This window comes from Stenella coeruleoalba (genome assembly GCF_951394435.1).
Source record: "Stenella coeruleoalba genome assembly, chromosome: 2".
Lineage (NCBI taxonomy): Eukaryota > Metazoa > Chordata > Mammalia > Artiodactyla > Delphinidae > Stenella > Stenella coeruleoalba.
Genome location: NC_137147.1, coordinates 14,050,850 through 14,069,243, shown reverse-complemented (window position 1 = coordinate 14,069,243; position 18,394 = coordinate 14,050,850). Strand labels below are relative to the sequence as shown.

General features: G+C 46.4%; 1 protein-coding gene across 7 annotated transcripts in view; it reads right to left on the bottom strand.

The window, feature by feature from the left end:
• The window catches only part of FOXN3 (forkhead box N3), a 402,973-nt gene that overhangs the window by 197,711 nt on the left and 186,868 nt on the right, over positions 1 to 18,394 (bottom strand). The gene's annotated exons all lie outside the window — the stretch shown is intronic.

The following is an 18,394-nucleotide window of genomic DNA, read 5'->3' as shown; positions in this document are numbered from 1 at the left end:
TACAAGTGTGCTGGATAGACTCCCTCCGCTCCGCAGGACACTATACCCTCCTCTGCTCTGCTCACAACCCTCGGAGGCTGACACCTGTAGACACATGGACAGTCTCCCGGGCCCACTGACCTCCGGTCTGCGTCCTCCAATGGGAGGTACCGGTGAGAGAAGTTAGGGTGGGAGGAGAATGAGGGCAGGGTATTTATTCTCCTGGCTCTCCTAGAAGTGAGCTGCGTCCCGCGGCCAAAGGCCCTGCCCCTACTGAGGGTCCACAACCTCAGCTACTTTCTCCCCCGGGTTCCAGCTCTTGCTCCCTTCCTTCGCCACTGGACCCAGAGGTGAGGAAAGTTCCCCGGTGCAGCCAGCCATCCCCCCTCCTCCGGGGGTAGTGCACCACGCTTGCTGGTTTCTTCTATCCCTGCCCACTGCTGCCAACTAGTCTTTTATTAAACACTCCTTGGTTACTTCGGCTTGAGCGTGCCATCTGTCTCCTGCCACGGCAGTGACTGGCAAAAATAAAAACCAAACTGATCACCCTAGAATTTCACTCTTGGAATCTACGTGCCACAATATGTGCATGTTAATCCCCTTGCAATTTCTGCAAGGCAGAGAGGATCGCTATCAGGCAGGGGGAAAAAATGCCACCAATACTTCCATCATAATTTACTCTATTGTGTACCTTGAAAGAGCAGAATTCATCTTCTTAAAAAGTGAAGTAAGCTTTCAAACATGAAAACTCAATTACAGGATTAGAAAAGTATGTTGTTCCTAAAAATATTCTCTGTAGAATTCCTTTATAAGTGCATCATCAATGATTTCGACTATGTTTCAGAGTCACTTTAACCATGCGTAAAAATTGCAAATAGGACAGCATTTGTCGGGAAGTTCCAGTTTTAGAACAGCAGATTGAAACTGCATCTTATCTAAAACGTTTTATAGAGTAGATAATAGCTCTATGGTATGAATTCAATGATTATAACAACAATAACATAAAATCAAAATTTCTAAGAATTTAAGACCTAACAGTCAACCTCACCCTGAAGACCCCTGGTGTTCTATACTAGGTCAGGGTGACCTAGGAAATCAAAACATAAACCAAAGTTTCAAATCTAAAAACTATGAGCTGTTTTGGGATGGGGTTGGGTTGGATGGGGATATCTAACAAACCTACTAAAGGAAAAAAAAAACAACCATTGATAACGTAACAACTGACATTCTTTAATCACTGAGAAATGGTTCAAATCCAGTGCCGGTATCTACAATGTTAAAAACTAAACTAAAAAGGGCTTTTAAGAAATTACATGTAAACCAGGTGTTAGCAATGTATTTTTTGTAAAAACACTGAAAGTCTGTCTCAACCGGGACTCTGTAAGGAACAAGCCCATACAACTTCATCTAAAACCAAATAGTTAAGTGAAGGCTTATCATGGTTCTTCCACAGACCTGGGTTCCAATAGTGGGGTGCTGGTTATTTTCCAAGGGTTGAACCTGTTGCTACAGATCCCAGAGTCACAGCAGGTTAGAAATTTTGCAACAGGTATTAAGGGAGGGAGCATGTAAACATCTTTTCTTGGGAAATCATGATGAAATCCAGACGCCACAGCCTTAGCCCTCTCCTTATATCTGTCCTACAAAGCACACGGCAAAGTTACGATCTTACATTTATTTGTGAGGCTATGTGATCAATGCCTATCTCCCCTCACTAATATGTAAACTCTCTGAAGGTAGGGTCTATTTCCATTTCTACTCAAGACCCAGTGCCAACACAGATACAAGTGCTCAACAGATTCTCCAATCATTTAAACCACACCTCCCACAGGAGGATTGGGAAAAAATAAGTTTGAGACTTCACTAAATATACTTTTTCATAGAATTCTAATGTTGGAACTAAGAAATACTTTACTATTCAAAATAGAAATTCAATCAAAAGGAGAACAATGCAAATTAAAATGGTAAGATATGATAATATGCCCATGGGAATTGCTAAAATTAAGAACACTGACAATACTAAATGCGGTCAGGATGTGAAGCTACTGAAATACTCACAAATTGTTGGGCAGAATGTAAACCAGCACAACTGCGTTGGAAAACAGTTTAGCATTTTCTTATAAAATTAAACATACAGGGCCCTCCCTGGTGGCGCAATGGTTCGCCTGCCGATGCAGGGGACATAGGTTCGTGCCCCGGTCCGGGAAGATCCCACATGCCGCAGAGCAGCTGGGCCCGTGAGCCATGGCCGCTGAGCCTGCGCGTCCGGAGCCTATGCTCCGCCACGGGAGAGGCCACAACAGTGAGAGGCCTGCGTACCGCAAAAAAAAAAAAATTAAACATACATTTACATGGGACCCAGCAAACCCAGTCCTAGATATTTACCCAACTGAAATGAATGCACCTATCCACACACAGACTTGTACAAGAATGTTAAGAGCAGCTTTATTCATCACTCCTAAAAACTGCAAACAATCCCAAATCCATCAGCTGGTGACTAGACAAACAAATTCTGTATCTCCATAAAATGGAATACTACTCAGCAATAAAAAGGAGTGTATTATTGATACACACAACATTTGTGATTCTCAAAAACATGCTGAGTAAGAGAAGCCAGAAATAAAATATACAATTTATGATTTCATTAATATGAAATTCTAGAAAAAGTAAAACTAATCTACTGAAAAAGAAAGTACAACAGTGGTTGCCCAAGGGTCTGGGTGAGGGAGAGGAGATCGACTCAAAGGAGAAGGAAGCATTTCATGCTGATGAAAAGGTTCTGGTCTCCACTGTAACACCTGCTTACACAGGCGCATATATATTAGTCAAAATACTTTCAATGGGTGCATTTTATTATGAATTTATTAAATTTTGCCTCAGTAAAGTTGATTAAAAAAAAGAGCAAACCATAATTTTAAAATAAAATTTAAAAAGCAAACGAAATAACCTAACTAGAGGATCAAGTGGGCAATATAACCTGACAAGGAAAAGAGTTCGTTCACATGACTTTTGAATTCAATACTGGCTGTGCATTCTAGTGGAATGTATATTAAGGACAAAATGAACTACAAAGAAATACTATGTTTCCATCAGAATCACATTATTAATAGTAACAGACAATATGATGTTGAAACTATTTTATATATCTCGTAGAGTTCAGCAAAAAGTGCATGTGTTAACAGCATTAACAGTAGTGTTAGAAGCCAAGCAAAGAGCTATGAATACAAAATCAAAGACTTAAACCCACTAATGTTTAAAGTGATTTGGAAACAGCAATAAACGCGTGATTCTATTTTGCCTTAGTTCTGTCCACTGAAAGTAATGACACCGCAGCCACAGTGAACACCCCTAGCATACAGATTCGGTTTCTAAATACCATTTTCCACTAAATGGAATCGGAGCTTTTTTGGAGAAATGGATGATCCCATGCCTGGAAATGGAAAGTATAAGATGAGCCTAAGGCATTTCCGTGCAAGAAAGCAAGGTAGTACTCAAAGACTAAGAGGCTTGTTCAAAAGACAGAAAAAAGCAGCCTGAAAGGCCCTACTGGCCAAGTTTGGGATAATTTGAGCATCAAAACAACATCTGTTGCTTCGCTTGCAAATATTTTCTCCCATTCTGAGGGTTGTCTTTTTGTCTTGTTTGTGGTTTACTTGGCTGTGCAAAAGCTTTGAAGTTTCATTAGGTCCCGTTTCTTTAGTTTTGTTCTTATACCCATTACTCTAGGAGGTGGGTCAAAAATGATCTTGCTGTGATTTACGTCATAGAGTGGATTAATCTCCAAAATATACAAGCAGCTCATGCAGATCAATATCAAAAAAACCATGAACAACCCAATCCAAAAGTGGGTGGAAGACCTAAATAGACATTTCTCCAAAGAAGACATACAGATGGCCAACAAACATATGAAAAGATGCTCAACATTGTTAATCATTAGAGAAATGCAAATCAAAACCACAATGAGGTATCACCTCACACCGGTGAGAATGGCCATCATCAAAAAATCTAGACACAATAAATGCTGGGGAGGGTGTGGAGAAAAGGGAACCCTCCTGCACTGTTGGGAATGTAAATTGATACAGCCACTGTGGAGAACAGTATGGAGGTTCCTCAAAAAACTAAAAATAGAACTACCATACGACCCAGCAATCCCACTACTGGGTATATACCCTGAGAAAACCATAATTCAAAAAGAGTCATGTACCACAATGTTCATTGCGGCTCTATTTACAATAGCCAGGACATGGAAACAACCTAAATGTCCATCGACAGACATATGGATAAAGAAGATGTGGCACATATATACAATGGAATATTACTCAGCCATAAAAAGGAACGAAACCAAGTTATTTGTAGTGAGGTGGATGGACCTAGAGTCTGTCATACAGAGTGAAGTAAGTCAGAAGGAGAAAAACAAATACCGTATGCTAATGCATATGTATGGAATCTAGAAAAATGGTACTGATGAACCTAGTGGTAGGGCAGGAATAAAGATGCAGACGTTGAGAACGGACCTGAGGACACAGCCGGGGAAGGGGAGGCTGGGACGTAGTGAGAGTAGCACTGACATATATACACTACCAAACGTAAAACAGATAGCTAGTGGGAAGCAGCTGCATAGCACAGGGAGATCAGCTCAGTGTTTTGTGACCACCTAGAGGAGTGGGATAGGGAGGGTGGGAAGGAGGCTCAAGAGGGAGGGAATATGGGGATATATGTATGCATATAGCTGATCCACTTTGCTGTACAGCAGAAACTAACACAACATTGTAAAGCAATTATACTCCAATAAAGATGTATAAAAAATCTGCAATTGATTATAAAGCATTGATTTAAATAAAAACCTATGAGGCCACAGCAGTATTCACAGAGAGAAATTTATTTTGCTACCATTAGAGGTGACTATTACACCAATCCCTTTTTCTACACATCGGTCATTACAGTTCCTTTTTGGAACTTTAATGCCAACTAATGACAGAATTAGAAAAATCACCATTTTGCAACTCCCCAGTGAAAGAATTCAATCAAGCATCATCAATGGATACACACACAGTGCCAAATTGTCTCCCCATAGAGTACGGGCTAATCGCAAAGCGAAAAACACAGATAGTGTTGTCGTTGCCCAGGAGAACATCTTTATTCCTAAGAGATTCATGCTGATGTTTTGATGCTACAACTTTCTTCTAACTGGGTCATATAATCTATACGTAAAGATGAAGCAAATACAACAGGTTAACAATTACGGATTCTAGGTAGTAGGGTAATGGGTCACTGTAGTATTTTTGCAGAGGTGTAAATCTCATCACGATCTGTAAAGTCTGGTCCCAGACAGAACCTCTACATCTACAGGTACACCAAACATCTCCGTAAGCGAGCGGCGCTGAATTGTGACCCTAACCCCACAAATTCACATGTTGATGTCCAAACCCCTAGTATCTCAGAATGTGACTGTATTTGGAGACAGGGTCTTTCAAGAGGCAGTTAAGCTAAAATGGGGTCATCAGGGTGGGCGCTAATCCAACGTACGATTGGTATCCTTATAAGAGGAGGAAATTTGGACACAGACACGCACAGAAGGATGACCATGTGAAGACACAGGGAGAAGGCGGCCATCTACAAGCCAAGGAGAGAGGCCTCAGAGGAAACCAACCCTGCCGACACCTTGACTTCAGACTTCTAGTCTCCAGAGTTGTGAGGAAATACATTTCTGTTGTTCAAGCCCCCCAGTCCGTGGTACTTATTGTGGCACATCTGGCAAACTAATAGGAAAGATTTCCAGGAGAAGGAGGAAGCCTATGCCTCTAATTCAAATGGAGGAACAGTTCTTGCCACCGTGTGCACATTAGCCATTCACTGATATAGAAAATCAAGAGCTCCCAGGATACTGCGCGCGCGCGCGCGTGTCTGTGTGTGTGTGTAGGGGGGTGGGAGTTGAGATGGCTATCCAGGATGACTTCGTGTCTGCTGCATCAGCTGGGGAACACCCAGACACCCTGGAATCACAAGTTCTTGCACACTCACTGGACTCCTCTCAGAGCCAGACATGTCTGGGGAGGTCCCCACAGCCGGGTTGTATCCCAGGAGAGACGCTTAAAACGCACATACCTATCTGCTGTAAGTGATCAGATGTGGAATTTTCATCACTGAGCAGAAGTGTTTCAAATATATTAAAATCATTTCTCCTTGAAATAAAACAAACATTCTCATGTTTATCAGCACAGTCCTTCTTTATTAAAAAGAGGAAACATTTAAAATATGTACTTTTTATTACACAGTTTTTACCTTTTCAGAAACAAACAAAAAAGCAAGTAAAAACTGGTAAGAAAGACGTAAGAAAATAGTGTCTCATCAAATTTTTTTCCGCAAATTATTCAAATCCTGCTCAGGTTATGAGGATAGAGGGTCAGTTCTAGAATCTCGGGATGTGAGAGCTGGAAAGAGTCTCAGAGATCTGGTTGGCCCTCCTCATTTGCCATTTAAGGGACCCAAACTCTGATGGGCAAAACACACCGCTGGCGGCCTGGCCCCAGTCTCCTGGTTGCAGCCACGCAGTCTTCTCTCAACCAGACCTTCACTCTGGGACCCTCCTTGGCTGTGGTGAGAGCCCTGAGTCCTCCCCCGCAGACAGCGGTGAGGATAGGAAGATTTTGCTGGAACCGTAGCCCACGGCTTCTCAACCTCAGCCCTACTGGCATTAGGGGCAGGGTAATTCTTTGTTGTGGGGCCGTGCTGTGTGTTACAGGAAGTTCAGCAACATCTCTGGTCTCTACCCACTAGGTGTCAGCAGGACTCCTCCCCCAAGTTGTGACAACCAGTCTCCAGATATTGCCAAGCGGCCCCTGAGGGGACAAAACCACCTCCATTAAGAGCTGTTGCTCCAGAGCATAATAAACTACTAAGTTCCTAAGTTCCGGCAGGAAGAGGACTCCCTGAACCCAGAACGCAGGACAGCGCCTTTTCCCACATCACGGACCTCCCCACTGTGGGTGGCTGAGGACCTCTCTTCCCAGCCTCATTCCTGTTAAGGTCCTATTTACCTGGGACACCGAAGGACTTCAGTCAAGCTTCACCTTCTTCTCCACGTTAACACCAAAACGCAGTCAGCTTTCCCAAGAAGAACATCTCAGAATGAGCTCTGCACTGACAGCGCTGCACCCCCAGTCCTTGCCCCTGCCCTTCCTGATGTGCCCAGAGCGCGGGCCCCTCGAACCACGTCCCTTAACAGCGCTACCCACAGGCAGGGCTGCTTCTCACTCAGCGCCATGGCCATGACCTCACGGGCCCCACAGACCACGAGCAGTCCTGGGAATCACCTTCAGAATCACTTGTGAAGATGCTCAGCTATGTGGACCAGAGGCAAAACCAGCCCTGAGATGCCTAAAGCTCTGTATGTAACTCTGAAATCAAGCTCAGCAACGGCAGGGGAAAAGCCCTGTTCTCAGAAAATCATCACAAAGACACCAGCAAGGTAATTAACTGAACTGTCATCTGCAAATATTACTGATAAATACCAATAATAATCCTCCACTGTAGACTATTTACTCCCAGTATTCCTGAAGCGACTAAGAGGATTATGCCTCGGACCAAGGCCTCAACCTACAAAACCACACGGATTATAGGTTTGCTCTTAATTTTATAAAGCCTTCCCACAACATCTGGTGGCATGACCATAACAGCCCAACTAATCCTACACGCCCCGACACCCCAGCCCTGGAGAGCATGCTGCCAAGTCTACGCGGCCCCAGCACACACAGTCCGGGAGGGGCTTCGCGACGTTTGCCTAAATGAAGGTAAAGCTGGCCCCAGGCCCTTTGCTTGACCCTCTCAACTCTCCAAAGCTTCACCTGGCCCGCCCACTGCCCACACATTGGCTGTCTACCGGCCACCCACTCCAGATGACCCTTGGGTGCCCAGAGTCTGCCATGGCCAGACCACGACCCATCAGCTTCCTAACGGCCCCCCAAAATCCACCATCTCCTCCTTGATGCCTGTCACGGTGCCTGATGTCACCACCCTCTCCTCTAAGCAGCTGTGAGCCTCGACTCTCACTCCGCTTCCATGTCTGCCCACCCCGCTGCCCCCAGCTGTCAGCACAGCCTCACACTCTACCTCCAGGAGAGTTAGGTCTGGCATCACCCACCCCTTTCCTACAGCTACCAACCTAGTCAACTGCTCACTGCCCCAGCCAAACCCCTGGCCCCTAACCCACCACGCTGCTCCCTCCTGCCAGGTGTAACTGCTCCAATCACCACTATTCCCCATGGCCAAGCCTTTGACAGCTCCCAGTGTAGACAGAAAACATCCCACCTTCCAGGCCTCACAGTCTGCACCTTCCTAGCTTCCTGACCTTCTCCTGTGCCATCCCCTTCCCTGTTCCCTCATCCCCCTTTTCCACCAGCTCCCTCTCCAAACTCATCTGTGTCCATTCCAAGTTTGCTCAAGCTACATTCCTACCCCTCCCACAGATGCCCTGTGAGGCGGGTTGGGAGGATATGGGTGTCAGAGTCAGACAGACCCCACCTCAGATTCTGCTCTGCTGCTTACCCGCTGTGTGACCCGTAACAGGTTACCTCATTGTTCTTTGGAGCCTCGGTTTCCTCATCTATAAAATGGGACAACAATTCCCCACTTCGTGGCCTGCTGAGATCATTAAATAACAGAACATTTGATAAAGAAAGGGTAGCATCTGAGGCAAGGTAAACGTGGACAAGAGCTTACAGGTCACACCGAACAAGACAGGTAAAAGACAATGAAATGCACCCCCATCTAATGGGAGGGTGTCCTGCTGGGTCCCGAGCTGGGGGGGTGGGAGGCAGGCCCAGTGCAACACTGTTCCCCCAAAACCCAAGTGCTCAGAATGCTTGAGTCGTTTTGTGTTTTGCACATGGTTGCTTTTTCGTTTTTGGCTGGAGCCAGTACCATCTGTGAATTACACTGCAGAGGCCAGGTTTTCGATAATTTGAATAAGACCTCAGGGAGCCTGAACTAAACATATGTCCCACAAAAATATAAATTAATTTGTATGTTTTCATCTATTAATTGGGAAAAGGGGCTTTTTATCAATGTCTAGATTTTTAGGAACAGTCAGAGAAAGGTCTGGTTCTTTCCATCACACACACCACCTGGCAAGAAGACATCTTCCAACAGGTCAGCCTTCTCTAGACAGACATGAGGATGGCATAGCAGCATTAGAGAGAGCAAACACAATGGATGGTTTTTAAATAAAAGTACCAGCAAGCTCACTTCATTTTGCTTAAATGAAGGTAAAGCTGGCCCCATGCCCTTGGCTTGACCCTCTCAACTCTCTCCAGAGCTTCACCTGGCCCACCCACTGCCCACACATTGGCTGTCTACCGGCCATCCTCTCCAGATGACCCTTGGGTGCCTGGAGTCTGCTATGGCCCAGCCAGGACCCATCAGCTTCCCCACGGCCCCCCAAATCCACCGTCTCCTCCTTGATGAGACAAGTGTGAGTGTGCTGGTCTCCTAGAGATGTCATAATAAGTTACCACAAACTTGGTGAATTAAAACAAAAGAAATATTAAGTCACAGGCCCGAAGTCTGAATCCAAGAAGCTGACAGAACCACACTCCCCTGAAGACTCCAGGGAATAACATCCTTCCTGGCCTCCTCCCAGGCCTGGTGGCTCCCAGCCATCCTCAGCATTCCTTGGCTTGTAGCCGCATCCCTCCAATCTTTACCTTCCTTATCACTCAGCACTCTTCCCCGTGTGTCCGTGTCCTCTCTTCTTACAGGGACACGAGTCACTGGATTTAGGGTCCACTCAAATCCAGTACGACCGCATCTTAACTACTTACACCTGCAAAAGACTTATTTCCAAATGAGATCACATTCTGAGCTTCCAGGTGGACATGAATTTGGGGGGGATACTCCAACCCATTACAGTGATGATCGAGGAAAATCAAGGAATTTTCTAGAATCATTAGGGCAAAAAAGAACTTCAAATATAACCATGGATGTTAAATACGTTTCTTCTCTGATACCAACCCCAGTGGACTGGCGGTGGCTTCCAGGAGCGACTCTCAGAGACGGCGCCTGAGCCTGCATCTGCACACAGGTGAGAGCTGCGGCCGATGAGGGCTGCCCACCCTGGGCATGGAACGCGGGGCTGGAGATGGACTCCACACCTCTGCGCTCCCTGGCCTGATGCAACATGCTCACTTTGCAGGTGCAGAAGCCAAGCCTGTGAAATGTCCAAGTTGCACCTCCACTTGGTAGAAGCATCAGGACTAGAACCCAGGTCACCTGACAACCACTACTTCCAACAGCTTCAATGAGACGGACAACTTTCCTGTGTCACAGACAAACTACCTACTACAGGCAGACACTAAAAATCAGCCAATGGTTTTCACTGCCAGAATTGGTTTTGTCCACTTAGAAAATTTTCTAACCTAGATCAGTAAACTTCTTTCCTTCAGCACTGGCCACACACCTACCACAGTACTAGGAATGAGTCCTAGGAAAACCTGGGCTAGTTGTAAGAGACAACATAATGCAACATGGAGGGGCAGAGATAAAGATATGCCCACAGTATTATGGTTCCACTGAGGAGAGGGAGTCAGCCTGGCCTAGGCAGAGAGCATCATGGAAGACTTCTTGGAGGAGGTGACCCCTGTCAAAGACTAAAGGCTAAACAGGAGTTATCCAGGGGCAGATAAGGATAAGGCCATAACAGCATGAGCAAAAATCGAGATCACTTCTTGAACTATAGCTAGGGTTGCTAACGTGTTGTAAATTATGTGGTTTTATATTCCTTGGAGAAAGAGCCCCACAATGTATTCTTTCTACAAACTGGCACCTGAGGATTATGACTCTCTCCTGAATTGTCATCTTACCAGCGAAGCAGAATTACATAACCTGCTGAGTTTCCATTTTTGCCTTGGCTGTCAGGGTACTCAACTGAAATAAATATATCAGCTTAAGGATTTGGAATATGTGCTTTTCCCCCCTCTCTCTACAGGGTTTGTCTATTTTTGATTTTCACTTTCACAGCCTTATTGTAACACGTCTTCTATGTCTTACAGTAATCTTTATTACAAGGAAGTGGGGTATAAATAATAATCGTGCTGATAAGGTACATATGCCATTGTCTATGAACATGACCCTGGAAATCTAAAAGCTAGAAGAACTTCATCACCTCGAACCTAAGTTAGATTCCACACGGCTAACTTTTTTCAGAGGCCCAAACCCATCGAGTTCTGAGAGGAAAGGGGCTAATTAATTATGAACAAAGCCATCTGGGTCCTGAGGAGAGTGAAGCAAATTTCTCTTTGAATCACAAAGGCTGAGGCAGGGGAAAGGAAAAAAAAAAGAGCTGTTTAATGTTCTCTCTGGTCTCTTAAATTTAACTCACACAAGAGAGGTAGAAGAAAGCAAAGGAGAAAAAGAACAAGACAAGAACTACTTATATTACCAACGTGTAAAGACACCTCCATAAGGGCCATCCTCACACTCACTCACTTCCCACTCACTGAGAGAATAAAAAACTGAAGGTTGAGACAAAGGTTTAATATCCATCCATCTACTGAAGACGTGATCCTCCTTTACTTTCTTCAGCTCTGCACCTGAACACCAAATGCCCTCACTGACAGCAAACAGCTCAGGAGATGCACACTGGAGAATGGGGGAGGGTGGAAAATTCCACTCTTTGCCCAGATGTAGGCGATCTAACAGTCTGGAGAAAATTAGCCAACCGAAAATTATTTTTTAATTGCTTCCTGTGCACATAGCACTTGCTAAGTGCCACTGGAGAGGAAACATAAGGCATCGCCCCTGACACCAAGGAACTCATCATCTGGACTCAGAGACCCATGGCCTCCCATCAGGGTCATGTGGGGTCACTGGCACACACTGCACAACTCCGGGAGGTGCCACTGCACAAAGGCTACAACGTGAAGTTGCTGTTCTAAACCTGGCACTGCTGGGCTATAGGAACCTCAGCAAGTTACATAACCAATCTCCTGAGGTGGTTATGAGAATTGAGAGAGATTAGACATGGAAGGTTAAATGAGAAAGTGTCTGACACATAATAAGTGCTCAATTAACATCAACTAGACAAATCGTTATCTAATTAGAGAGAAAGTCAACTGTATTAGTCTGCTTGGGGCTGCCTTCACAAAATACCACTGCCTGGAAGGCTTAAACAACAGGAATTTATTTCTCACAGTTCTGCAGGCTCTAAGTCCAAGATCAAGGTGCTGCCTGATTCAGTTCCTGGTAAGGACTCTCTTCCTGGCTTAACAGACGGCCACTATGCACTGTGTCTTCACATGGCCTTTCCCTGGTGTGTGAGCATGGAGAGAGCGCTTGCTCTCTCTTCCTCTTCTTATAAAGCCACCAATCCTATCAGATGAGGACTGCAGCCTTATGACCTCATTTAACCTTAATTACCTCCTAAAAGCTCCAGAGTCACATTGGGGATATGAATTTAGGGAGGATACAATTCAGTCCACAGCACCAGCATAGGAGAAATGACCATCAGTATAATATTTATTGAGTACCTAGTACATTCCAGGAGTTGTACCGTCATTATATCACTTGTTCTTTAAGCAACCATGTAAGAAAGGCATTATTCTTCTCCTCATCACAGATGAGGACGCGAAACTCATTAACAGTAATTAACTTGCTGAAGGACACACATCTGGCAGATGGCAAAACAAAGATTCATACCCAGGTCTCTCTGATTCCAAGCTCCTAAAAAATCATCTGCACTGCTCCTTATTTCATTAGATAGCAAACTTTGTTATAAAGTTTATTATAAGCCGCACAGACTTTAAGTGCCAAGGGCCAGAGAGTGTAATAAGATCAGGGGTAGATCCCATTAAGGACATAGGCTTTAAACTGAGTTCTTAGGAAAGAGCTTGGCTGGGCTGTACAGAAGGGAGAAAGAAAAGGAAGTCCAGGGAAAGACAACACAAGTAGTGGACCATGCACGGTGCGCTCTGTAGAGCAGGCAGGGGGCCCACCTGTCCCCAGCGGGGACAGAGAAGCAGAGAAGCAACAAGATGAAGACAGCTAAATGGGTGAAGACTCAGAAGGGGCTATAAAGTCAGGGAGGAGATGAGAACTCACTTCCATGGGTGGCAGCAACCAACGAAGACACCTGAGCAGAGGACACAGTGGTGACAGTATTCAAACTACAGGGGACAGAGCTGGGAGATGGGAAAGGCTGTACCTGCCACTCAGGGATAAAGGGGGTGGGGCCACAAGCAAGGTGTCCTCCAGAGGCCCAAGGAGAGGAGGAATCAAAGACAACAGCGGGCCTAGCACCAAGGGGACCAGGAGAATGGGGGTGCCAGTTACTCGTTCAGCAGAACTTCTGGAGTCCCCTGTGTAAGGCGCTGGTGCTCCACTTGGAGAAGGAGAGAGATGGTGAACAAGTAACATGTAAGAGTTTAAATACACCTGCGGCAAAGTGCTCCCTAGAGGAAAAGTCCTCATGGAGCCCAGTGGGAGGGCTTAAGCAGGACCTCTAGGAAGAGGTGTCATGAAAGCTAGAACCTGATAGTTAAGAAGGTGTCAGGTTGGGGGAAGAGCACAAAAATTTAAAAATGAGATGCCCAAGAGGCTGACAGCAAAGCCTTTGATGGGGGAAGACATGGTGAGACAGAACGGATCCCAGACATCAGGGAACACAGCTCTGCCGGTGGCCGGCTCACCAGTGCTAACAGAGTACCGGTCCCGGATTGCTCTGTGATGCCAGGTGGCATCCACAAAGGGATCCCGGAGAAATCGGAGGATCCAAAGTCAGGTGATTCAGAAAGAGAAAGTCCTGGGAAACTGCGCATCTGAAGCACTGGGGAAGGAACTAGGACGACTCGGGAAACACCGTAATATGTCTTGCCATTAAGAAAGGAAACACTTGGGCTTCCCTGGTGGCGCAGTGGTTGAGAGTCCGCCTGCCGATGCAGGGGACACGGGTTCATGTCCCGGTTCGGGAGGCTCCCACATGCCGCGGAGCGGCTGGGCCCGTGAGCCATGGCCGCTGAGGCTGCGCGTCCGGAGCCTGTGCTCCGCAACGGGAGAGGCCACAGCGGTGAGAGGCCCGCGAACCGCAAAAAAAAAAAGAAAGGAAACATTCATCCTGCGAGGCTCCAGTGGGCAGTTGCAGCTCGAGGGACAGCTTACAGGAGCTCTGTTTGGGTTTTCAGGGCAATCCTTTTCGTCCCATCTGGGATGCTTTCCCGAAATGGGTTCGAAAGTAAAACACAGGAAAGTCAACACTTCTCTGTTACCACGCCCACCTCACCAGCATAAAAGCGTGTTCCTTCTCAGAGTGCTTAAAACAAAACCAAGAAAAGAACAATTATGAAGTCCCTAAATACGCCCAACCTTTCAGACTCGCAGCATTTCACACACACTGTAATTTTCTCCTTTCCCTTCCCAGCCGAGGACTCCCACAGTTCCCCAATCAAGACCCAAGATTCACGCCCAAGGATTTCCAGCTCCTTCTCAATGGGTGTGTTTAGGAGAATTACGCTCTTCATAACTCTTATTATTAAATTTTTTAATTTTTAATTTTTATACACTGGCAAAGTACACAAGCAATCCAAATGATTGCATAAAAAAACTGTTGTGAAGAAAAGGATGGAAAGCTGTTGAAACTGACCATGTGTTGGCTGGCGGGGGTGGTAGGATGGCTAGAGGCATTTGCTTGTTGACGATGTACAGGAAGCCAAATTCGGTGCACAAAGGGCGGTCTGGAGGTGTCGATGCATGATATTAGTAAGCCCACCATGGAGGTAGCACAGAAATGATCCAGCTGGTCATGGCCACAGAGAGGACACTGCCCTTTGGCCCACCACCAAAGAGGGATGGATAAGGAATAAGAAGGGTCTTTCCAACCACCCAATTTTATAAAATTATGGCTTTTTTTTTTCTGTTTTGTAAACCATAAAAATTCTGCACTGGGAATGTTTTCAGCCATATGTTTCAATAGCACTACACATATATATATATATATATGGTATATGTTTGAAAAGTAAGGAAAACTGTTACTTTAAGAAAATGATAAAGCCCTGAAATCCACTAATATATTTTTCAATCAGGAGACTATGTTCAGGGATTTTCTCTAAGCTGCTTTTTTTTTTTTTAAAAAAAGGGGAACTCCCAACCCACAGAGCAGACAATTTGCTTTTTCTTCCAACTGACAAGCAGTATCATTCTGTATTAGATACTAGAGAATTCTTCTTATTGAATGTGCTTTTATTCGGGGGCGGGGGGAAGCCTAGTAGGAATAAAATACAAGGTATTGAAGAAAATAAAAACAGCACAAGGATGCACCAAAGTAACTGAATCCACACGTATGACCCAAATCTCAGGCAACCCTTCTGAAGTCCTTGCTGTTCCCTGGTGATGCCATGAGAGGGGCTGTTACTTCCGTCCTCACATATGGGAGGGGAGACCCTCTCAGGAGTCCAGATCTTCTCAAGAGCTCCTGCCCTTAGCACTTAGGAGGTGGTATCTCCAGAAAGTTCTCTTTCCAGATGTTAAGCTTAAGAGTGGGTCTAGCCCACACAAGCCAGAGATGAAGAGGACTGGCATCTGTACAGGGAACTCTGTTTACTTACTTATGTCTGGTCTCCTGGGACCAGTTAAGGCCAGCGAAAACTTTAGGAAAGAGAATCACCTTGAACCCAAGGAGCAGCCCGACTGCCCATGGCCAGTCCCAGACCGACCTCAGCTCTCGAGGACGGCCAGCGAGTCCTCCTTCTGGCAAAGCAGCCTGGGTTCAAGGGCACAACTGTTGCTCAGAAACAAAATGTTGTTGCACTGTGCAAACTGAAGACACTCGACAAAAGTGCCTTCGGATGCTTAGTAGAACTGAGGTCATGCACACACTGAGTCATCGGGAACAAAGTAGCCAATACATTAATAATTCTAAGGGGATGCAGCCAGGCCCTCCGTACCAAGAACCCATCTGACGTGACCATTTGGGGTTGTGCAAACTGAGTCTCGTGATTTCATGTCTCAGTCAAAAGGATTTTTCTGCTGACCAACACGGTACTCCAAACAAGAGTCGCTCCTTCCGACTTCAAGGTTTAGACAGATCCTAAGAAATGTCAGGCAGGTACGGCACCTAGTTAAACCAATTCAAGACGATTGCCAGGCAGCAAGGACCATCCTGTGGGTTCAATGCATCTAAGACCCTGCCATGGGCACAGGGGCACGTGAGTGGGCCCCGGAGACAGACGCCCGGTGCAGGAGACGGCCCAGGACGGGGCGGGGAGCACAGGAGGGCTTGGGGGAGGACTGAGCCAGGCCCACAAACACCTCAAAGTAGGCAGAGATGAGCCTGCAAAGTCTCTGCTCTAACAAGGTACCTTCTGAAGAGGATGAGATGAGTGACATGAGTTGAAAACAGGCTGACATCTTTAAGGTTTTCACGTGTAAAGTTAAAAAGTTAAGCCCACTTCCTGCTCCATCACCCCATACCACCTCCACCTACTAGAAACACCGAGAAAAGCCTTTCAGAAAATGCTTCCATTCAGAGAAAAGAGGGGAGGTGACAGAAAGGAGGAAAAACAAAAGAGAAGCACATGGGCACTCATTACAATCCATTACTGATAAAGAAGAGAAAGTTCAAGTGCACGACCAACAAGCAACGGTCCCAGAAGAACGAATCCCGGCAGTTTGTGTCCCAGGCTGTCCTCTGGCAGTCTGTGGAGCAAATATGCCCGGAACCCTGTAAATTCCCCCCACTTGGTCGTCAAGACCCGTGGTCTACTCATTCACCATCCAAACCCGAAGAGGAAAACAAACGGTTTGTCTCCTAACTTGGCTTCTTTTTCTGTAATGTGAATGAGGTCAGCTTTCGAATGTCCTCAAATAGGCAGTGTTAGGAGTGGGAGAAGCTCTAAGCTCTGGAGATGTGGGGTCCGGGTCGGAATCCATCACCAGTCCCCGCTGTGGGTCTGCAAGCACCTCTCCAACCTCAGTTCCCTCCTCTGTGAAAGGACACAGTCCCGCTGTATGATTCTTAATTATGTTTGGCTAGGGTTTACGCTTAACATCATTAGTGTAAGCAGAAACTCACTGCTATTTCTTTTTGCTGCTGTGTTAGTTTCCCATGGCTGCTGCAAAAAGGTGCCACGAACTGAGTCCCTTAAAAATAACAGAAATTTATTCTCTTGTAGTTCTGGCTTGAAGTCCAAAATCCAGGCATCAGCAGGGTTGGTTCTTTCTGGAAGTTCTGAAAGAAGATGTGGTCCATGCCTCTCTCCTAACTCCTGGTGTTGCCGGCAATCCTTGAGTTTCCTGACTTGTAGACACATCACTCCAACCTCTGCCTCTGTCTTCACCCGGCATCCTTCCCTGTGTGTGTATCTCTCCTCTTCTCATACGGACACCAGTTATACGGGATTAAGGCCCACCCTAATCCTGTCTGTCCTCGTCTTAACTTGATTCCATCTGCAAAGACCCTATTTCCAAATAAGGTCACACTCACAGGTACTGAGGGTTAGGGATTCAACACGTCTTTCGAGGGGGACACAATTCAACGCATAATGCTTGCTTAGACAGGCAAATGAAGGCCACCATGAGACGTCCAAAAATGACACCGTGTGAATAAGCTGCCATTTCTGAATAGATGATCTGAAAACCTTCACGGCCGTCTCCGAATGGCCGTCGATCAGCCATGGCCAGGCGACAGCCACAAGCAGGGCTCCTCACCAGACCCCATACCTCAGCACCGGGGCAAACAGATGGCTCAGACTGTGTACACCAAACACTCTGCACGGGGCAAAAAAAAAAAAAAGACCAACTGGGAGTACATTTCAGAAAACTCAACCGCTGCTAAGAAAATAACCATCTGGCCATAAATTACGCCTGCACAGGCAGCAGGCTTGTCCAGAGGGAGGCAGGACAGACGCAGTGAGGGTGACAGAGGGACAAAAGTGAAGCGAGAGCCCAGAGGTGTGGCTTGTCCAGAGCAGGAAGTTGGGGAGAAAAGATGGGGATGAGCACAAGTGCCTGTCACCGCCTCCGACATCACTGGGAGTTTATGAAATGATTTTTTTTTCCCCCCCGATACGCGGGCCTCTCACTGTTGTGGCCTCTCCCGCTGCGGAGCACAGGCTCCGGACGTGCAGGCTCAGCGGCCATGGCTCACGGGCCCAGCCGCTCCGCGGCATGTGGGATCTTCGCGGACCGGGGCACGAACCCGTGTCCCCTGCATCGGCAGGCGGACTCTCAACCACTGCGCCACCAGGGAAGCCCTCCAATACAGTTTTGATTTCGGCACGAGAAAGGGCTTGCAGATTACACACATCCCAGGTCTGCTGTTCCCACATGGGAAGGGTCTTCCACAGAGCTAGCACCGTGAGGGCAGGGCTTCTTCCCAACACTTCCTCAAGCCCTTTGGAAATCACATTTATGCACAGCACTGCTGTGCAAG